The sequence below is a fragment of the Rattus norvegicus genome, chromosome 5 (assembly GCF_036323735.1).
Source record: "Rattus norvegicus strain BN/NHsdMcwi chromosome 5, GRCr8, whole genome shotgun sequence".
Lineage (NCBI taxonomy): Eukaryota > Metazoa > Chordata > Mammalia > Rodentia > Muridae > Rattus > Rattus norvegicus.
The window spans coordinates 79,812,099-79,835,925 of record NC_086023.1 but is presented as its reverse complement, the minus strand read 5'-3'; the positions used below and the strand labels follow the sequence as shown (position 1 = coordinate 79,835,925).

The 23,827-nt window shown below is 42.1% G+C and overlaps 1 protein-coding gene across 1 annotated transcript in view; it reads left to right on the top strand.

The window, feature by feature from the left end:
- Mup18 (major urinary protein 18) overlaps positions 1 to 23,827 on the top strand; it is a 77,831-nt gene that overhangs the window by 25,163 nt on the left and 28,841 nt on the right. The window lies entirely within an intron of this gene.

Here is a 23,827-nt window from a genome sequence, read left to right as displayed (position 1 = left end):
TGACTACTCTCTGAGCCTGACAACAAACTCTCTACCCATCCAGTTCCCAAGGCAGGTTGAACCAGGCCAATAATATATATCCAAAGTCCATGGCAGCTTAGGGTGTCCGGCTGCCACATAACTCTCATTGATTTAAATCTCCACATGAAAGAACACACAACACAATAACCTCTGATCAAATTGATAAAATATAATTGCTCACCTAAACATACAAAGTCCTGTCCACATCCATCCCTTAAGAATATTCATAACCTGTAAATGTGCAGAGAGGAATCTTCACATCAGCCTCCAACTCTGCTGCTTCCTCTGCCTCACTCCACTCTCCTCCTCTCTCTAAAACTTTTCTCCCCTCATCCTTCCTTCTCATCCACTGGCAGGCCTCATCCTATCTTCTACCTGCCTTCGCCTGTGTGACATCCTACACAACAGACTTTCCAAAGAGCCTCTAAGTTTCCACTTCAACCCACAACCTACCATTCTCTGAAAAAGAGTTTAAAACACAAAACTAAAAATCACCCCTGGACTAGATATGGGGAATGACACAACACAATACAGCCTGTAAAAACCAGATTCTCCCTTAGATCCAACACTGACCGAGCAAACTTTAAGCAATTTTCACCAAGTTCACATGCTGAAAAGATTCCCTTTGTTACCCACTCATATTTAACCAGAATCTGAGCACATCTTGGTGGCCACGGTGTCTTTATTGATACTCATAAGATCAACGCAGACAGTGTTTGTCTTCTGAGCATCCGTGGATGGTTTAGGATTCATAAGGGTGTCTGTGTGACAGAGTACAGCCCTCAGGGTCATGGATTAATATTGCTTAAAAACCAACAGTAGAGGCTTTGAAGAAGTCATCCATGGTTAAGAACTTGGGGTAGTGGGCATAGTTTATTTGAGCAATTCGTGGAAATTAAATAAAGCAAATATAGATAACTATCGGTTCAAAGGATAAATTCAAAAGTAAGTTAGAAAATGTTGCAAGACAATGGGATGAGAACAGGATGTTACAGTTCACTGGGTGAAAAAGCAATGTCAAAGGTTATAACAGTAGATTCCCCCTGTATAACTACCTCAAGTGGCAACAAATTCTACACCTCCAGAAACTACTGAAAAAGGACAAACTCAACTCAAAATGATGTACTATAATTTACATTACAGAATGGAGGAAGTAAAGATTAGAACCCCTCTCTTTCATTCTATATGTTCTGTCCCTTTGGAGAACTCTGACTAATACAGATTTTAGTACCAGAAGAGGTTCTAGCACAACAGTAGGTCTGCAAGTGGTGTCCTTGCCCTGTCCAGCTCAGCGCTCAGTCCTATCCCCAGCTCTTCTACAAGAGTCCCCGTGCTCAGCCTGATGTTTCACTGTGGGTGTCTGCATCTGTTTCCATTCAGTGCTGGATGAAGCCTCTCAGGGGACAGCTATGCCAGACTCCTGTCTCCAGGCATAGCAGAGTATCACTAAGACCGTCAGGGTTGACACTCAAATGGAATGGATCTCAAGCTGGGCAGTCATTGGTCGGCCATTCCCTCAAACTCTGCTCCATCTTTGTCCCTGAACATCATGTAGGCAGGACAAATTTTGGGTTGAAGGTTTTGTAGCTGGATTAATGTCTCCCTCCCTCCACTGGAAGTCCTGACTGGCTATAGGAGATGGCCACTTCAATCTCCATATTCACTGCTAGTAGGAGTCTAAGGTAGGTCATCCCTATAGACTCCCCAGAGCCTCCCTTATCCTAGATCTCCTAGTTCCAGAATTGCCCCCCACCAGTTTCTGTTCTCACACCCAGACCTCCCCAGCACCCTCTCCCCACACCTGATCCCTATCACATTCCCCTCCTCACCCCCTCTCCCACCTATCTCCCTTTGATGACTATTTTGTTTCCTTCTGACTGAGATTCATGAAACCTCCCTTGAACCCTCCTAATTGCCTTTGAGTCTGTGGATTGTAGTATGTTTATCCTGCACTTTATGGCTAATGTCTACTTATAAGTGACTAGATACCATGCGTATCTTTCTGGATCTGAATCACCTCACTCAGGACGATATTTTCTACTTCCAACCATTTGCCCGCAAATTTCACGATGTCTTTGTTTTTAATAGGTGAATAGTATCTCATTGTGTCGATGTACCACATTTTCTTTATTCCATTCAGCAGTTGAGGAACATCTGAGCTATTCCCAATTCCTGGCTACTACAAATAAAGCTGCTATGATCACAGCTGAATGAGTGTCTTTGTGGTAGAGCGGGGTCTGATTGGGGCATATAGCTGAGACTTCAGGTAGAACTATTTCCAATTTTCTGAGAAACTGCCAAATTGATTTCCAAAGTGGTTGTCCAAGTTTGCACTCCCACCAGCAATGGGTGAATATTCCCTTTCCCCACATCTTCACCAGCATGTGCTGTCACCTCAGTTTTTGATTATAGCCATTCTGATTGGTATAAGAAGGAATCTCAGAGTCATTTGTTTTGCATTTCCTGAGGACTGAGGACACTGAAAATTCCTTTAAGTGCTTCTCAGCTACTCAAGATTCCTCTGTTGAGAATTCTCTGTTTATCTCTGTAGCTCAGAGTTATTGGCGTTTTTTGGGGATTCGGCTCCTGTGCCAATGTGTTTAAGGAAGTTCCCCCACTTTCTCTTCTATTAGGTTCAGTATGTCCGGTTTCATGTTGAGGTCCTTGATCCACTTGACTTTAGTTTTGTGCAGGATGATAGATATGGCTCTATTTACATTCTTCTACATACAGACATTCAGTTAAACCAGCACCATTTGATTGAAGATGCTTCTTTTTTCCATTGTATGATTTTGGCTTCTTTATCAAAAATCAGGTATCCATAGGTGTGTGTGTGTATGTGTATGTGTGTGTGTGTGTGTGTCTGTGTGTGTCTGTGTGTATCTGTGTGTGTCTGTGTGTGTCTGTGTGTGTCTGTGTGTGTGTGTGTGTGATTTACAGACCTTTGATTTTATTCCATTCATCAACCTGTCTGTCTCTGTAACAACACGGTGTAGTTTTTATTACTATTGGCTCTGTAGTGCAGCTTGAAATCAGGATGGTGATTCCTCCAGAGGTTCTTCTATTGTTCAGGATTGTTTTCGTTATCCTGGGTTTTTGGTTTTCTATTTGAGGTTGAGAACTGCTCTGTAAAAGTCTGTAATGAATTGCATTGGAATTATGGTGGCAGTTGCCCTGAATTCATAGATCCCTTTAGGCTATATGGCCATTTTTGCTGTGTCAATCCTACTGACCCATGAGCATGGGAGTTATTTTGATCTCCTGATAACTCCCTTGATTTCTTTATTCAGGGACATGAAGTGCTTGTCATACAGGTCTTTCACTTGCTTGGTTAGAGTTACACCACCATAGTTTGCATTATTCATGGCTATTGTAAAGGTTGCTGCTTCCCTAATTTCTTTCTCGGCCTGTTTATTGCTTTATAAAGGAGGGCTACTGATTTATTATGAATTAATTTTGTCTCTGGCCACTTTGCTGAAGGTGTTTATCAGCTGGTAGAATTTTTGAAGTCACATACGTGTACTATCACATCATCTGTGAATAGTGATACCTTGATTTCTTCTTTTCCAATTTGCACCCTTTTGATCTCCTTTAGTTGTCTTAGTGCTCTAGCTAGAACTTCCTCCAAGTACTATGTTAAATTGATAGAGAGAAAATGGGCAGCCTTGTCTTATCCCTGATTTTAGTGGATCTACTTTATATTTTTCTTTATTTTTTTGATGTTGGCTTTTGGCTTGCTGTATATTGTTTTTATTGTGTTTAGAAATGCACCTTATATCTCGGATCTCTCCAAGACATTTAGTATGAAGGAGTGTTGGATTATGTCAAAGACTTTTTCTGCATCAAGTGAAATGATCATGTGATATTTTTCTTTTAGTTTGTATGTACAGTGGATTGCATTGATGGATTTCTGTACATTAAACCATCCCTGTATCCCTGGGATGAAGCCTACATGATCATGGTGAATGTTTTTGATGTGTTCCTGGATTCAGTTTGCAAGCATTTTATCCAGAATATATGCATCAATGTTCATAGTGGAAATTGGTCTGAAGTTCTCTTTATTTATGGAGTCTTTGTGTGGTTTAGGTATCATTGAATTCTAGAAAGTGCTTAATTCATTTCTTTATTTCCAGTGGCTGGACAATAGAGCTGGGGGTCCAGGGAGGGGAGTATGCAGCTCAGGGCAGTATTTTGTTAAGAATGTGTTTGTACAGATTTTCATGTTTTATTTCTTTGTCATGGAGTATCAGAACGATTAAGAGATTATCAATTGTTGTCATATTTAACTTTTGAGATATCAAAGGAATGTCCCTTGAAGTAACATCATAAAATTTATAATGAATTTATGGTTGTACGAGGGATGCTTACATCACGCTGTGTACAATTATGACTCTGTTAAACACATAACACCTTTGAGGCTCTACATGGGGTAGTTACACAGGCACAGTTATGACCTGGCTATTACTTCCACCTGAAAATTAAGCATGACAAAGAGATGTAACTGTTTGTCACATTGACCAGGGGTGAGCTTGTAATTACTTCTTGGTTGTCAATTACATCTGGAATTAACTAAACCTTAATAGCCAATGAACGTATGAGAGAGTAGCTAAATCAATTGAAGATGGAAAGACCCACTTTTAATCCAGATCTTTTTGAGGAGGGAAGGTCCACCTTGTAACTGGGTCACACCCTCTGCTGACAGATGTGGAAGAAGGAAGATCCCTCCCTAGAGCCTCCTCTTACTCTGGCTAGCAGGTCCATTCCTTCATTAGCGTTAGGGCCTACATTGGAATTCTGACATACACTGAAAAACAGCTATGACATCCAGACTTGTAGACTAAAAAACTCCGTAACTCTTGGACTTTATGTTAATAGATTACCTGAACTACAGTCTGTAGACCATTCTAATAAACTAATCACACACACACACACACACACACACACACACACACAAAAACACACACACACAAACACACACACACACACACACACACACTGTAAATTTTATTCCTCTAGGGAACCCCACTTAATACAATACCACAAAGACACTTACATTTGATTTGTATTGGGTAAGAAGTAATGAAAGCATTCACAAAAAGACTGGAAGAGAAAAAAAGTGCTAACACAAACTCACAAAAAAGGACCAAGAATAGTTTCTTATGGAGAAAAACCTGAGACTATCTAAAGTAACTCTGGTAAAAGAATCTAACTTCAGAAATAGGGGTATAGGCTGCTGGTGGTGAATGGTGACTTTGTAACCATGACACCCTCATTCAATCCTCAGCACCCAAAAAACAAAAGAACAGAATGTAACTCCGAGGTTAGAAGACTAGTAACCAAGGCTTTTAGTTGAAACATTAGCCTGAAATATTTGTAATGAAGATGAGATTAATATTTTGATGTAGATTAAAAATAGATCCTTTGGAGCTGGAGTTACAGATGGCTGTGAACCACCATGTGAGTGCCATGAACCAAACCTAAGTCCTCTGAAAGAAAAGCCCTATGCTTTTAACTGGTGACAAAGCTCTCCAGTCCTGACTTGTCTAGTTAGACTTTTTTAGTTTTATTTTATGTGTATAAGTGTTTTGGCTACATGTATATCTGTTCACCACATATACAACTCGTGCCTGAAGAGGTCAGAATAAGGTGTCATATCTTCTGAAACTGGAGGTATAGATGGTTGCGAGCTATCCGGTGTATGCCCGAAACTGAACTCAGGTCCTCTGTGAGGGCATCGAGTGCTCTTATCCACTGAGCTATCTCTCCAGCCTCGACTTTTCTATTTTTAAAAAGGACGATAATGAGTACAAGTTTTGTGCTCCAACTCTCCAGCTACTGGCTGCAAATTATAAGCACAAACCTAACAGAGACCTAACAAGCACAAAGGTAGCCCCAGCAATGCGGCTGTAGGTTACGGCACAACACTGAGGTTGGCCAGTAGGGGCCAACCATACACCTTGCTACACTTGCTCTGTAGCATCGATTTCTCGGTGTTGTTAAGATTAGATGCCCCAACATATAAAAAAGAAACGTGCTCCACTATGTTCATCGCAGCCTTATTTATAATAGCCAGAAGCTGGAAAGAACCCAGATGCCCTTCAACAGAGGAATGGATACAGAAAATGTGGTACATCTACACAATGGAATATTACTCAGCTATCAAAAACAATGACTTTATGAAATACGTAGGCAAATGGTTGGAACTGGAAAATATCATCCTGAGAGAGGTAACCTAATCACAGAAAAACACACATGGTATGCACTCATTGATAAGTGGCTATTAGCCCAAATGCTTGAATTACCCTAGATGCATAGAACAAATGAAGCTCAAGTCGGATGATCAAAATGTGAATGCTTCACTCCTTCTTTAAAAGGGGAACAAGAATACCCTTGGCAGGGAAGAGAGAGGCAAAGATTAAAACAGACACAGAAGGAACACCCATTCAGAGCCTGCCCCACATGTGCCCCATACATATACAGCCATCCAATTAGACAAGATGGATGAAGCAAAGAAGTGCAGGCGGACAGGAACCAGATGTAGGTCGCTCCTGAGAGACACAGCCAGAATATAGCAAATACAGAGGCGAATGTCAGCAGCAAACCACTGAACTGAGAATAGGACCCCCGTTGAAGGAATCAGAGAAAGAACTGGAAGAGCTTAAAGGGGCTCGAGACCCCATATGTACAACAATGTCAAGCAACCAGAGCTTCCAGGGACTAAGCCACTACCTAAAGACTATACATGGACTGACCCTGGACTCTGACCTCATAGGTAGCAATGAATATCCTAGTAAGAGCACCAGTGGAAGGGGAAGCCCTGGGTCCTGCTAAGACTGAACCCCCAGTGAACATGATTGTTGGGGGGAGGGCGGCAATGGGGGGAGGATGGGGAGGGGAACACCCATAAAGAAGGGGAGGGGGAGGGATTAGGGGGATGTTTGCCCAGAAACTGGGAAAGGGAATAACACTTGAAATGTATATAAGAAATACTCAAGTTAATAATAATAAAAAAAGAGAAGTGAACTCAACATAAAAAGAAAAGATTCTTACTCTTTCGTCTGTAGATGAGCTTAACAGAACTACACATGCGTAATTCCAGAGGCTGTGGTGTGGTTGTTGGGTCTGTGCTATTATCTCCAGAGTTTCATTCCTTATTTGGTTTGTCAGTAGTATTTGACTGGCTCCTCCATATTTTTATATATCTAATTAAAACTGTATTGCATAGTGGATGGATGAAACTGTATGAGATTAAACTGAGCGCCACAAACAATTAACACGAAATGTCACACAGATTGGTACTTCTCTGCACTCTTACACTTATAGTTATTTTATTATTTATAAACAAATTTCTGACACTAGATTTATACTGTATTTAAGACTGGAGTTTCTTTTTCTTTTAATATCCATCTCAAGTAGGTACATTCTTTGTAGTCATTTGAAAACTATTTAAAGTTCCTTGGCATCTAAATAAAACCAAAGCGATCATGTCTTCAGAAAACCAGTTCTCAGGCTTACAATGAAATTACTTCTGCATTGCTGTTTATCAGATAAATTATGAGGGATAAAACAATCATTGCCATATCATCTTCATAGACACATATAATAAGCCCATTTTTAGCATTTCTTGTTATATTTGACCATTTAGATTAACTTTAATGTGTGTGTGTGTGTGTGTGTGTGTGTGTGTGTGTGTGTGTGTGTCCATGTGCACGCGTGCAGGTGCACGCCAAGGCCTGAGAAGGGCACTTGGGCTACATGAAAACCAACCCCTACCAAGCTCCTCACAAGTCCACATAAGCTGATACGGGATACGTGTGCCCACCAAAAATACATACATTGGAAGCTTTACCCATAGTGCCTGAAGGTGTGATTTGTTGTAAATATGGTAAGATGAGGTTTTCAGGGTGAACCGTAAGTCAAAATGACTGACCAGTGTCCTCAAAAGAAAAGACTAGGATTCAGGATGGATCAGAGAAGAGACTTCCTGAAGACCCGGGAACATGATTCCACCAATGAGGAAGAGCTCAGAAGAAGCAAGCCCCATCGAACACCTTGCTCCCAGAGTTCTGGCTGCCAGAAATGAGAAAGTCTAATTTTTGCTGAAGTCATCCATACTGCATGAGTTCGAGAGGGCAGCCCCTGCAAACTGACACAACTCCCTTTCTAGCCTCAACTCATTTCGTAATTCCTGTGTTCACTGTGTTCCAGCAAGGTTTCCTTTGGCTCTCTGAACTATTTGTACTCCTGTTTGCCATGGCCTTCACGTATGTATCCATTCTCCCCACACCCTAGAAGGCCCTGTGCCTAGTTCCTGTTAGTCTGGTCAATTCTCTTCTCCTTAAAACAATAGATTATTTTATGTGTATGAATGTTTTGCTTGCATGTATGTCTGTAGAGCACATGCACGCAGTGCCCACATAGGGTGTCGAGTCCCTGGAACTAGACTTATGGATTCCTGTCGGTGCTGGGAATTTAACCGGGAGTCATCTCTCCAGTATCTCCCTCTTCTGGTGTCATCCTGCCTTCCCTCCATCAGCCATTGGTGACTGAAGGCTAACACTGCCAAAGCGCTGACCCTTCTGAGCATGCAGTAGTGTGGATGCATGGTTCCTGGCCTCGGTGGCTTTCAGATTCCCCTGAGTTAATATCTTTGTATTGCAATGTTCCTGTGACAGATACCTAGTCGGGGAAAGGACTCGAGCCCTCTGCAGAAAGACTACTCATGGATAGCAGAATGAAATCCCAGACATCATGATGCAGTATAGCTTAGAGTCCACCCCCAACCTTGAAGAAAAGACTGCTTGGTTGTGAGGAGTGTGAATAGCTAGCCATCCCAACTGTTAACTGCTTCAGACTCCCTTGTCTTTGAGCTGAGATGCTGGTCTCTTTGGGGTGCACATCCCCCCACCCCATGATCGAGCAAAACTGTGGCATAGCATTTCTGCCTAACACAAGATAACTTCCCTTCCTTGATTCTGCTGTCTCCTAGCTCCCTTCCTCCTTCATAAGTTCCTGGCCAATAATCTCTTTGTCCCCTAAGGTTTGTTTCTGCCTGTTTTCTGGAGACCGCTCTAGGTTTTGGGAGTTAAGCAGGTGGATTCCAGTGGCTCCAAGCATCCTCTGACACTGACAGAAGCAGGTGCTTTAGACCTGATGTTGAGCTGGGGTCAGCAGTCCTATCTGTCACTCTGCTGGAGGGATTACAGAATATTTCCTCTCTGGGACATGAATCAAATAACCCGAGTTCATTGATGTTCTTCTTGGCCCCAAACACACCCTGGCACCAGGTAAGTGACTCGAATGTTTCCGTAGGCTTTCTGAATGGGTTATTTATTCAATTAGCTGAGGGTAAGACTCGGGTAAAGGTCATTAAATCATTTTCCTATTAGTCAGTTTCAGAAATGCTAGCTAGTTACACATGGGCCATTAGCTGGTTACACGTACACTCCTTAAATCCCTTACCCACCTGCTTTGTCTAGTCATTTCTTAACAGCCTCAGTGCTTCAGTCACATGAACAGCCCACATGTACTGAGGAGTGTTAAGTGGAAGGGACTGGCTGTTGCCTTCTGCTGGGGAAGCATCTTCTCGTTCATTACTAGAAAAGCAGTAATCTATAGCCGACATGGTGCTACAACCTGTAATCTTAGCATTCAGGAGGCTGGTGCTGGGGGAGTGCCACAGATCCAAGACCATTCAGAAACTCAGGAAGCTCAAGGCAAGCCTTTATGTGAGTTGCTGGGAAGACAGATCAGTGGAGAAGTACTGGCTGTGAGGGCTATGAGGGCTGTGTGGGCTCCCAGCAAGGTCAGAGCAGATGCTCAGAACTCACATTAAAAAAGCTGGTAATGGCTGCCTTTAACTCCAACACTAGGTAGATGGTGGAGACTGGAGGATTGCTGGGACTTACTGGCCAGCCAGCCTATCTGAAATACACTAAGTCCCAGATTCAGAGGGAGACCCTGTCTGAAGTGGATAAAGTAAAAGGAGACAAGGGAGACAACTGGCACCCTGTTCTGACTCCTGCGTATACAAGCAAAGGCACAGGTGTGTGCACATATGTGCACATGTGTCACACACACCGTAATCAACCAAAAAAAAGGAAGAGGAGGGGAGAGGAGTAGGAGAAAGAAGAAGAGGAGAAAAGAAAAATGATAATCCCCTAGTCAAGCATTTACCAAATACTTGTCGACTAAGAGGGGCCAGTAGTCATGTCTCATTCAGTCTCAAGCTACACCCACTCCTCCATATTTTAAAGAAACCCATGTGCAGTTTCAGTACGATGTGTCTGGAGCTCTACAATGCTGTTTCTTCCTCTTTCAACTATTTAACCATCCTCCCTTCCGGTAAAAACATCCAGACCTGTGTAGTGGCATTAATAAGAACAAAGGCTCCTGAGTCAGATGGACAGGCTTGGGTTTAAATCTAAGTTCTCTCACTGACTGGCTGTATGGCCTTGTATAGTTACTTAATTGTAGGGAGCGCCACATATAGATAAAAGATGGCGGTGACATCTGCTGGTCGTTTGTGGTTAACACCCACAAAGCACATGTCCTGGCATTTCTCTGGCAAGCTATCAGGCTGGAGTGATATTCATGCTAATGAGGTATTTTATGATCCACCAATCCCTAGAGGGCAAGTATATAGCCATAGCCTGTTTTTGTATTTAAGGCTGGTGCCTTTGTTGCTCGGGGTCCCCATGTCAAGAATGAGGTGTTCCTGCAATAAAGGGTGTTGAGAAGAATCCAACGGTGTTGCATCTTCCATGCTGGACGAACGGGTGTTGCAACTGGTGGCCTTTACTGGGACCCGAGGACATCCTCGTGGATTCACAACTCTTCAACCTCAGGACGGCGACGTCGGTAAGTTTCCAGATGGGACAATAAAGCTCCTGGATAAGTGACAATAAAGCTCCTGGATAAGGGACAATAAAGCTCCCGGGTGAGGGACTATAAAGCTCCTGGACAAGGGACTATAAAGTTCCCTATTAGGGACAATAAAGTTCTCTGGACTAAGCAGAGGCGATGAAAGCCTTGGTTTAGAGGCAAAAAGGTTTGTGGAACACAGCAATGTTGTTTTCCCCAATTGATCCTCTGTGGGTTGGACTAGCACTTTTGCCTTTTACCCTTTTTGTGTGGTGGTATTGTTACTGTTTGAATTGCCACCGTCCCGGGCATGAGTGCATTTGCTGGGAAGAGCCCACTAATGATGAGCTACAAGATCGTATGTAAATAAACACGTCAGCCTACCCTGCTCATAAATCGATCGTAAATAAGCTCGTAAAGCATGGGAAACTCACACTCCACCCTGCTCCTGTAAGCTCTTCAGGAGCTTCTTGGTCAGTGTAAGCTTAAAATTGAAAGGAAATTTAATTTTATGGACCCCGCTCTAGTGGCAGTGTGTTGGTTGATAGCCAACATTATTTTTTGAAACATAGTGTTTTATCTGTGCTTCTGCTCGCAGCCCACACAGTAGGGGGGAGCAAAACTAGCTGTGGAGCTTCTGTAGTGAGCATGGGGACTTCTCAGTCTCACTCAATTTTTCTGGCTCTTCAAGAGCTGTTTGAAAGGAAAAGGCTTAGGGTGATAAGAAGCACTCTAGAGAGATTTCTTAGTGAATGCGATGCCATTGCACCTTGGTTCTCTGTCTCTGGGAATCTCACGGTGGGGAGCTGAGATCAGAAATGCTGTCAGCAGGCTATAAAAAAGGGACAGGCTGTGTTAGAAATGCTAAGGAGGAATGATCTGAAAAGGCTGAGAGCGAGGCGAGGGAGGACTCTAAGGAAAACAAGAACAAGAAAAGAATTTATCCATCCCTCAAGTAACAAGGTAAGAGAAAAAAAATTCCAGTTGCTGCCTTTAGTGGCCTGACCTTCAACGCTTGCTCACAGAAGGAGAGCGTTCATGAAGAGAAGTTCTTTAAGGGAGCCTGCCTTATCTGCTGGCCTTATTCCAAGAGAGGAGTTGATCTCCAACATTAAGTTACTTTTCCCGTTGGTCATCATTAACATGGAGAGTGCCTTTGGTCCTATCCCCTCAGCAGCCAGTTCCTGCCCCTATGGTCAAAATGCCCCAGGTTTGGGGACAGGTGAGCCCCTGAAATAGTTTCAGAAAGAGTCTGGAGCAGACTGTGAGTAACTTTGTTTTGCCAGACAAAACAGGCTTTACTCTATGATGATGAGAGGAGAAAGTCTTGGCACCGGCTCTTCAGATAACTCCAACTGGAGGCTGTGGCCAAGGTCAAGATTAATGTTTTCTTTTCCATGGGCCTTTAGCCCACTGAGACAGTTTGATAAAGGGCTGCTACTGATGTCCTGAAAGTCCCAGGTGAACTGGTTACAATTCTTTTGTCAGCCACTTGATGAAAAGATCATTTAAAAACATTAAATGACTTTCAGAAATTACTAGGAAGCATAAATTGGATTCGACCCTATATTAAAATGTCCAATGTAGAGTTACAACCACTCTATGAGATCCTGAAAGGGGATTCTCAGCTTACTTCACCCCGTGCTTTAACCAAGGAAGCACAATTATCCTTAAGGAAAGTAGAAGAAAGACTGGAAAAGGCAATGCTAAGAAGGTGCAAGGAAAAGGAAGATCTCCTTTAGTGTATACTGAGAATCTTTCATCAGCCTACAGGAGTGCTATGGCAACAAGGACCGCTTCTTTGGATTTATCCCCATATTTCTCCTAATAAGACCCTTGAATATTACCCTTCTGCTGTTGCACAGCTTGCTATGTTAGGTGCAAAATCTTGCATTCAGAATTTTGGTATTGTAACCAAGAAAATTATTATACCTTATACTACAGCTCAGATGGAAACATTGTGTGCCCTGATAGATGATTGAGCCATATTACGCTGTAGTTTTGATGGAGAGTTTGACAATCATTATCCTAAGGATCCTTTGTTACAATTTTTTACTGAACATCCAGTGATTTTTCCTAAGGTCACTGCCTCAGAGCCTTTGTTTGGAGCATTAGATATTTAAACAGATGGCTCCAAAACAGGTGTAGATGCCTATATGGTTGATTCTCAGGAACCAGTATTAACTCAATACAGTCCAGGCACCTGACAAATTACAGAATGTAATATTGTATTGGAAGTTTTTAAAAGATTTCATGATTCCTTTAATTTAATTTCTGATTCTGCTTATGTAGTTAATGCTGAGCGCTCACTTGAAATTGCAGGGCCAATTAGGTCGACTAGTACTGTACGTCAAATTCTTTTAGAATTACAAAAATTGATTTGTGCCAGAAAAATACATTTTTCAGACAACATATTCGAGCTCATACTAATTTGCCTGGTCCCATGGCCAGCAATAATGCCCTGGTGGATGCCAGTACTCGTAGAGAGTTTATTTTTCATGCAGCTCCGGTTGATCTCGCTAGAGATTTTCATCAAAAGTTTCATGTTCCTGCCTTCACTCTTCAACAAAACTTTAAAATCTCTAGAGCTGCAGCTCGTGCTGTGGTATTTCGTTGCCAGAATTTTGTTCAATTTCACCACCCTCCTCAGGTGGGAATTAACCCTCGTGGTCCGATTCTGCTAAAAATTTGGCAGATGGATGTCACACACATATCTCAATTTGGAAATTTAAAATATGCTCATGTTTCTGTTGATACCTGTTCCGAGGTATTATACATGCCACTCTGAAGACTGGTGAAAAAGCTCGTAATGCCATTAGTCATTGCTTAGAGGCGTGGGGAGCCTGGGGAAACCTGATAGTCTCAAGACAGACAATGAGCCTGCCTATACTGCAAAGTCCATTCAGACATTTTGCCAGACAGTGCAGGTCACGCATACTACTGGATTACCGTACAATCCCCAGGGTCAAGGAATTGTGGAAAGAGCACATCGTACCTTAAAAGAGCTTATACAAAAACAAAAAGGGGGAATTGACTATGGCAAAACACCAAGAGAACAGTTGTCATTAGCGCTTTTTACTTTGAACTTTTTAATCTTGGACGCACATGGCCGCACTACACTTATGAGTAATGCAGAAGTAAAGTGGAAGGATGTCTTAACTGATGAATGGCGTGTCCCAGATCCCGTGATTTCGATATCTAGGGGAGCTGTTTGTGTTTTTCCACAATATCAAGACAATCCAATTTGGGTGCCTGAGCGTTTGACTTGCCAACTGCCTCCTGCTACTCCAGACAATGGAACTGTGCACTCTATTATTGCTGGGAATGGTAATCCAGGTTGATTCACTCACTCTGTGGCCTATTGCCAGACCCTGGCCAGTACTTATGCCAGTTCATAGCAATTCTACTGTTTTGCCAACCTTCTTCTCCATCTCCTGTTTGCGTGATGTTCCCTATATAGTGCCTAATGGAGAATTGTCCCAACGGTATACTGCCACTAATCTTTCTTTGATGCATACATTATGTTTCACTCTTAAAAATTCCTCCCAGCCTTGTATATGGCTTCAAAGGACAACATTGGCTAATTTGTTGGATCCTATGAGCAATAGTGCTATGGGCACTGGGACCATCCTGGCTGCTTTGAGTCAAGTTACCTAAGGAGCCTCTTCAGGCAGTGGAGACACATCAATCAATAATTCTGCTGAGTTGAACATAACAACTTTGATTATGATGCATAATTGTAGTTTTCCATCACGCCTGGGGCAAGGCAATCACACACTGGATAACTCTACCTGTCGTAGAGTCCTACGTACTTGCCCCCATATCAAGCATTTCCACCTAATTTTACCCCATGTCAGAGTCCATTCCATAGAGCAAAACAATTCCTACGGCGATTTGAATTTTCCCCTCCTCTTGGCAATGTACAGTATGATTGGGGGGAAAATAAGTCTGGCAAGCCTTATTTTGGCCTTGGTATCCATGGGTATTATCAAATGAGCAGGGAGCATACACATCTCTAATTCCTTTTGCCCGATTATTAGGTGAAGACTTTACATTGTATAATATTTCAGCCACTAGAACAAATAACAAAACCAGTTTAGTAAATGTAAAGATTAATGGCCTTTTAGCAAATGATACTGCCATTGGAGCTTCAGTATGTGTTAGACCACCTTTCTTCTTTCTGATAAGCACTAATGTAAGTGATGATGCTTTAAATTGTAACAACTCTGATGTAGTCTGCTATTTAGCTGAATACTGGGATGGCACCAATGATACTGCAGTGATGGTCAAGATTCCCTCCTTTGTGCCAATCCCAGTAGAGGACAACCCAGATAGTTTTCCCATCCTTCATTTACTAAGAACCAAAGGGGATATTGGTATTATGGCAGCTATAACTTCAGACATTGTACTATCAGCCGCTACAGCAACACCAGCCGAGATTGCTATGACTAATCAAGTACAGACGGCTGAGACTATCAATCAGATTGTGGAAAGAACAGCAGTGGCATTAGAGATACAAGAAGAATTTAATGCCCACTTGACATCTGGCTTTCTATTAGCTAATCAACGAATGGATTTAATTCAAGAACAAATTGAAGCAGTATATCATATGACACAGCTGTCCTGCATTTCCTCCCTTAGAGGTTTCTGCATTACTCCTTTGCAAGCTAATTTTTCTCAGTATTCTCAAGAGAGCAAAGAAATCTCGAATTATCTGAAAGGAAACTGGTCCATGAAAGTGGAGCAACTATCGAGACAATTGCTGATGCAGATTGCTGTCGTTAACAACACTAGATTGAATCCTATCACGTTTGGAGATTTGACCTCATGGATTACCGATGCTTCCTCCTTTTTTTTTTTTTTTAACTTGAGTATTTCTTATATACATTTCAAGTGTTATTCCCTTTCCCGGTTTCCAGGCAAACATCCCCTCCCCCCTCCCCTTCCTTATGGGTGTTCCCCTCCCAACCCTCCCACCATTGCCGCCCTCCACCCATAGTCTAGTTCACTGGGGGTTCAGTCTTAGCAGGACCCAGGGCTTCCCCTTCCACTGGTGCTCTTACTAGGATATTCATTGCTACCTATGGGGTCAGAGTCCAGGGTCAGTCCATGTATAGTATTTAGGTAGTGGCTTAGTCCCTGGAAGCTCTGGTTGCTTGGCATTGTTGTACTTTTGGGGTCTCGAGCCCCTTCAAGCTCTTCCAGTTCTTTCTCTGATTCCTTCAACGGGGGACCTATTCTCAGTTCAGTGGTTTGCTGCTGGCATTCGCCTCTGTATTTGCTGTATTCTGGCTGTGTCTCTCAGGAGCGATCTACATCCGGCTCCTGTCGGTCTGCACTTCTTTGCTTCATCCATCTTGTCTAATTGGGTGGCTGTATATGTATGGGTCACATGTGGGGCAGGCTCTGAATGGGTGTTCCTTCTGTGTCTGTTTTAATCTTTGCCTCTCCCTTCCCTGCCAAGGGTATTCTTTTTCCTCATTTAAAGAAGGAGTGAAGCATTCACATTTTGATCACCCGTCTTGAGTTTCGTTTGTTCTAGAGATCTAGGGTAATTCAAGCATTTGGGCTAATAGCCACTTATCAATGAGTGCATACCATGTATGTCTTTCTGTGATTGGGTTAGCTCACTCAGGATGATATTTTTCAGTTCCAAACATTTGCCTACGAATTTCATAAACTCGTTGTTTTTGATAGCTGAGTAATATTCCATTGTGTAGATGGACCACATTTTCTGTATCCATTCCTCTGTTGAAGGGCATCTGAGTTCTTTCCATTTTCTGGCTATTATAAATAAGGCTGCGATGAACATAGTGGAGCACGTGTCTCTTTTATATGTTGAGGCATCTTTTGGGTATATGCCCAAGAGAGGTATAGCTGGATCCTCAGGCAGTTCAATGACCAATTTTCTGAGGATCCTCCAGACTGATTTCCAGAATGGTTTTACCAGTCTGCAATCCCACCAACAATGGAGGAGTGTTCCTCTTTCTCCACATCCTCGCCAGCATCTGCTGTCCCTGAGTTTTTGATCTTAGCCATTCTCACTGGTGTGAGGTGAATCTCAGGGTTGTTTTGATTTGCATTTCCCTTATGACTAAAGATGTTGAACATTTCTTTAGGTGTTTCTCGGCCATTCGGCATTCCTCAGCTGTGAATTCTTTGTTTAGCTCTGAACCCCATTTTTTAATAGGGTTATTTGTTTCCCTGCGGTCTAACTTCTTGAGTTCTTTGTATATTTTGGATATAAGGCCTCTATCTGTTGTAGGATTGGTAAAGATCTTTTCCCAATCTGTTGGTTGCCGTTTTGTCCTAACCACAGTGTCCTTTGCCTTACAGAAGCTTTGCAGTTTTATGAGATCCCATTTGTCGATTCTTGATCTTAGAGCATAAGCCACTGGTGTTTTGTTCAGGAAATTTTTTCCAGTGCCCATGTGTTCCAGATGCTTCCCTAGTTTTTCTTCTATTAGTTTGAGTGTGTCTGGTTTGATGTGGAGGTCCTTGATCCACTTGGACTTAAGCTTTGTACAGGGTGATAAGCATGGATCGATCTGCATTCTTCTACATGTTGCCCTCCAGTTGAACCAGCACCATTTGCTGAAAATGCTATCTTTTTCCATTGGATGGTTTTGGCTCCTTTGTCAAAAATCAAGTGACCATAGGTGTGTGGGTTCATTTCTGGGTCTTCAATTCTATTCCATTGGTCTATCTGTCTGTCTCTGTACCAATACAATGCAGTTTTTATCACTATTGCTCTGTAATACTGCTTGAGTTCAGGGATAGTGATTCCCCCTGAAGTCCTTTTATTGTTGAGGATAGCTTTAGCTATCCTGGGTTTTTTGTTATTCCAGATGAATTTGCAAATTGTTCTGTCTAACTCTTTGAAGAAATGGATTGGTATTTTGATGGGGATTGCATTGAATCTGTAGATTGCTTTTGGTAAAATGGCCATTTTTACTATATTAATCCTGCCAATCCATGAGCATGGGAGATCTTTCCATCTTCTGAGGTCTTCTTCAATTTCTTTCCTCAGTGTCTTGAAGTTCTTATTGTACAGATCTTTTACTTGCTTGGTTAAAGTCACACCGAGGTACTTTATATTATTTGGGTCTATTATGAAGGGTGTCGTTTCCCTAATTTCTCTCTCGGCTTGTTTCTCTTTTGTATAGAGGAAGGCAAGTGATTTATTTGAATTAATTTTATACCCAGCCACTTTGCTGAAGTTGTTTATCAGCTTTAGTAGTTCACTGGTGGAACTTTTGGGATCACTTAAATATACTATCATGTCATCTGCAAATAGTGATATTTTGACCTCTTCTTTTCCGATCTGTATCCCCTTGATCTCCTTTTGTTGTCTGATTGCTCTGGCTAGAACTTCAAGAACTATATTGAATAAGTAGGGAGAGAGTGGGCAGCCTTGTCTATACCCTGATTTTAGTGGGATTGCTTCAAGTTTCTCTCCATTTAGTTTAATGTTAGCAACTGGTTTGCTGTATATGGCTTTTACTATGTTTAGGTATGGGCCTTGAATTCCTATTCTTTCCAGGACTTTTATCATGAAGGGGTGTTGAATTTTGTCAAATGTTTCTCAGCATCTAATGAAATAATCATGTGGTTCTGTTCTTTCAGTTTGTTTATATAATGGATCACGTTGATGGTTTTCCGTATATTAAACCATCCCTGCATGCCTGGGATGAAGCCTACTTGATCATGGTGGATGATTGTTTTGATGTGCTCTTAAATTCGGTTTGCCAGAATTTTATTGAGTATTTTTGCGTCGATATTCATAAGGGAAATTGGTCTGAAGTTCTCTTTCTTTGCTGTGTCTTTGTGTGGTTTAGGTATAAGAGTAATTGTGGCTTCGTAGAAGGAATTCAGTAGTGCTCCATCTGTTCCAATTTTGTGGAATAGTTTGGATAATATTGGTATGAGGTCTTCTATGAAGGTTTGATAGAATTCTGCACTAAACCCATCTGGACCTGGGCTCTTTTTGGTTGGGAGACATTTAATGAGTGCTTCTATTTCCTTAGGAGTTATGGGGTTGTTTAACTGGTTTATCTGTTCCTGATTTAACTTCGATACCTGGTATCTGTCTAGGAAATTGTCCATTTCCTGAAGATTTTCAAGTTTTGTTCAATATAGGTTTTTATAGTAAGATCTGATGATTTTTTGAATTTCCTCTGAATCTGTAGTTATGTCTCCCTTTTCATTTCTGATTTTGTTAATTTGGACGCACTCTCTGTGTCCTCTCATTAGTCTGGCTAAGGGTTTATCTATCTTGTTGATTTTCTCAAAGAACCAACTTTTGGTTCTGTTGATTCTTTCTATGGTCCTTTTTGTTTCTACTTGGTTGATTTCAGCTCTGAGTTTGATTATTTCCTGCCTTCTACTCCTCCTGGGTGTATTTGCTTCTTTTTGTTCTAGAGCTTTTAGGTGTGCTGTCAAGCTGCTGACATATGCTCTTTCCTGTTTCTTTCTGCAGGCACTCAGCGCTATGAGTTTTCCTCTTAGCACAGCTTCCATTGTGTCCCATAAGTTTGGGTATGTTGTATCTTCATTTTCATTAAATTCTAAAAAGGTTTTAATTTCTTTCTTTATTTCTTCCTTGACCAGGTTATCATTGAGTAGAGCATTGTTCAATTTCCACGTATATGTGGGCATTCTTCCCTTATTGTTATTGAAGACCAGTTTTAGGCCATGATGGTCCGATAGCACGCATGGGATTATTTCTATCTTTCTGTACCTGTTGAGGCCCGTTTTTTGACCAATTATATGGTCAATTTTGGAGAAAGTACCATGAGGAGCTGAGAAGAAGGTATATCCTTTTGCTTTAGGATAGAATGTTCTATAAATATGTGTTAAGTCCATTTGGCTCATGACTTCTCTTAGTCTGTATACATCTCTGTTTAATTTCTTTTTCCCTGATCTGTCCATTGATGAGAGTGGGGTGTTGAAATCTCCCACTATTATTGTGTGAGGTGCAATGTGTGTTTTGAGCTTTAGTAAGGTTTCTTTTACATATGTAGGTGCTCTTGTATTTGGGGCATAGATATTTAGGATTGAGAGTTCATCTTGGTGGATTATTCCTTTGATGAATATGAAGTGTCCTTCCTTATCTTTTTTGATGACTTTTAGTTGGAAATTGATTTTATTTGATATTAGAATGGCTACTCCAGCTTGCTTCTTCTGACCATTTGCTTGGAAAGTTGTTTTCCAGCCTTTCACTCTGAGGTAGTGTCTGTCTTTGTGTCTGAGGTGTGTTTCCTGTAGGCAGCAGAATGCAGGGTCCTCGTTGCGTATCCACTTTGTTAATCTATGTCTTTTTATTGGGGAGTTGAGGCCATCGATATTGAGAGATATTAAGGAATAGTGATTATTGCTTCCCGTTATATTCATATTTGGATGTGAGGTTATGTTTGTGTGCTTTCATTCTCTTTGTTTTGTTGCCAAGACGATTAGTTTCTTGCTTCTTCTAGGGTATAGCTTGCCTCCTTATTTTGGGCTTTACCATTTATTATCCTTTGTAGTGCTGGATTTGTAGGAAGATATTGTGTAAATTTGGTTTTGTCATGGAATATCTTGGTTTCTCCATCTATGTTAATTGAGAGTTTTGCTGGATACAGTAACCTGGGCTGGCATTTGTGTTCTCTTAGGGTCTGTATGACATCAGTCCAGGATCTTCTGGCCTTCATAGTTTCTGGCGAGAAGTCTGGTGTGATTCTGATAGGTCTCCCTTTATATGTTACTTGACCTTTTCCCCTTACTGCTTTTAATATTCTTTCTTTATTTTGTGCGTTTTGTGTTTTGACAATTATGTGACGGGAGGTGTTTCTTTTCTGGTCCAATCTATTTGGAGTTCTGTAGGCTTCTTGTATGTCTATGGGTATCTCTTTTTTTAGGTTAGGGAAGTTTTCTTCTATGATTTTGTTGAAGATATTTACTGGTCCTTTGAGCTGGGAGTCTTCACTCTCTTCTATACCTATTATCCTTAGGTTTGATCTTCTCATTGAGTCCTGGATTTCCTGTATGTTTTGGACCAGGAGCTTTTTCCGCTTTACATTATCTTTGACAGTTGAGTCAATGATTTCTATGGAATCTTCTGCTCCTGAGATTCTCTCTTCCATCTCTTGTATTCTGTTGGTGAAGCTCGTATCTACAGCTCCTTGTCTCTTCTTTTGGTTTTCTGTATCCAGGGTTGTTTCCATGTGTTCTTTCTTGATTGCTTGTATTTCCATTTTTAATTCCTTCAACTGTTTGATTGTGTTTTCCTGGAATTCTTTCAGGGATTTTTGTGTCTCCTCTCTATGGGCTTCTACTTGTTTATTTATGTTTTCCTGGAATTCTTTCAGGGATTTTTGCGATTCTTTCAGGCATTTTTGCGATTCCTCTCTGTAGGCTTCTACTTGTTCTCTAAGGGAGTTCTTCACGTCTTTCTTGAAGTCCTCCAGCATCATGATCAAAAATGATTTTGAAACTAGATCTTGCTTTTCTGGTGTGTTTGGATATTCCATGTTTGTTTTGATGGGAGAATTGGGCTCCGATAGTGCCATGTAGTCTTGGTTTCTGTTGCTTGGGTTCCTGCGCTTGCCTCTCGCCATCAGATTATCTCTAGTGTTACTTTGTTCTGCTATTTCTGACAGTGGCTAGACTGTCCTATAAGCCTGTGTGTCAGGAGTGCTGTAGACCTGTTTTCCTCTCTTTCAGTCAGTTATGGGGACAGAGTGTTCTGCTTTCAGGCGTGTAGTTTTTCCTCTCTACAGGTCTTCAGCTGTTCCTGTGGGCCTGTGTCTTGAGTTCACCAGGCAGCTTTCTTGCAGCAGAAAAGTTGGTCTTACCTGTGGTCCCGAGGCTCAAGTTCGCTCGTGGGGTGCTGCCCACGGGCTCTCTGCAGCGGCAGCAACCAGGAAGACCTGTGCCGCCGTTTCCGGGAGCTTCAGTGCACCAGGGTTCCAGATGGTCTTTGGCTTTTTCCTCTGTCGTCCGAGATGTGTGTGCAGAGAGCAGTCTCTTCTGGTTTCCCAGCTTGTCTGCCTCTCTGAAGGTACAGCTCTCCCTCCCACGGGATTTGGGTGCAGAGAAATGTTTATCCGGTCTGTTTCCCTCAGGTTCCGGCGGTGTCTCAGGCAGGGGTCCTGCCGCTCCTGGGCCCTCCCCCACGGGAGCCCAGGGGCCTTATACAGTTTCCTCTTGGGCCAGGGATGTGGGCAGGGGTGAGCAGTGTTGGTGGTCTCTTCTGCTCTGCAGCCTCAGGAGTGCCCACCTGACCAGGCGGTTGGGTCTCTCTCTCACCGCTTCCTCCTTTTTTAAAGAATGGGCTGGCATGTTTGCCTGCGGGGCCATTGTCCTTTTGGGATGTGGAGTATGTCTATGGCTCTTCTGCCATTTAAAACGAGAGCATGCCAGACACAAAGCAATTGTTTACCATGCTATGGTCGCCATTGAAAGTCGTGCTTCTCCCAACACATGGCTGGCCTCTTTGAAAAATTAAGAGTTCGCCCTAGATCCTATTTTGTCACTGTCATGTGAACTCATTGTATCCAGAGATGGACAACTTTCCTTGGGCTCAGACCAACCTAAGACAGGGGCCCGGTGGCAATAGGGTAACCCACTGACAGGAATAGCCAAGCTGCCGAGAGGAACAACTTAAGACAGGAGTAATGACAATATTGACGTGACACCCTGATCTAGACCAGTCATAGACAGAGGTGGCTACACCCCGTTTGAACATACGGACTGGTCAAATGCTCCTCTGCCCAATTTCTCCCCAATAAAAAGGCACATATAGCCGAGAACGGTGTGTTACAGCATAAGTTCATTTATTGCCATTGGGGTGCAAGAGGGGCCCGCCATAGCCGAGTTGGGCACTCTGTGAGACATGTCTGATCTCTCTCAGACCACTACCTCCATCTAATGGCTTCTTTTTTTTTTATAATACAAAAAAGGAGGAGTTGTAGGGGCGGAACATATAGATAAAAGATGGCGCTGACATCTGGTGGTAATTTGTGGTTAACACCCACAAAGCACATGTCCTGGCATTTCTCCAGCAAGCTATCAGGCTGGAGTGATATTCATGCTAATGAGGTATTTCATGATCCACCAATCCCTAGAGGACAAGTATATAACCATAGCCTGTTTTGTATATAAGGCTGGTGCCTTTGTTGCTTGGGGTTCCCGTACCAAGAATGAGGTGTTCCTGCAATAAAGGGTGTTGAGAAGAATCCAACAGTGTTGCATCTTCCTTGCTGGATGAGGTGGGCATTGCACTAGATCTTTCTGAGTCTTAGCTAACACTATGGAAAGATGAAAATAAATAGTACATACTAGAGAGTTGATGCAAAGTGGAAATAAACCTATCGAGGACTTACCTCCTTCTTGAATTCTTTAATTCCCCACATCAAACACTATTTTATGTTTCTAGTTCCAGGGTAAATACAATTTATATGGATACAAAAAATATTTATAACTGTGTGTCTTTGTAAGCAGACTCTTGACATCATTTCTACTTGGAACTCCATCAGCAAATATGACTGTGAACAATACCTTTGTTTTTCTTTAATGATGAGATTATGTCCAGTAAGTTAAAGTCCAACTTTCTCTGAGGTAAACAGCTGAAGCAGTTTACCTTATTAAGTTAGCAGTTAGCATTCCGATGTCAAGCTTTTGGGGTGGGTTTGGGAATGGGGGCTGTCAGCTTAGCTTCGGAAGACCCTTCCTGATAATCTTTTTAAGTTAAGATTTATTATTTTTATGCATATGTGCCTGAATGAGTGAGTTCATATGTACCACATGTGTACAGGAGATCACAGGGGCCAAAAGAGGTTCATTTCCTGTGACTGGAGCTAGAGTCAGTTGTGAGATGCCATGTGAGTACTGGGAATTGAACCTGGGTCCTCAGCAAGAACAGGATTCAAATAATCTGACTCCTTCTTTTGACCTCCTTCTGACT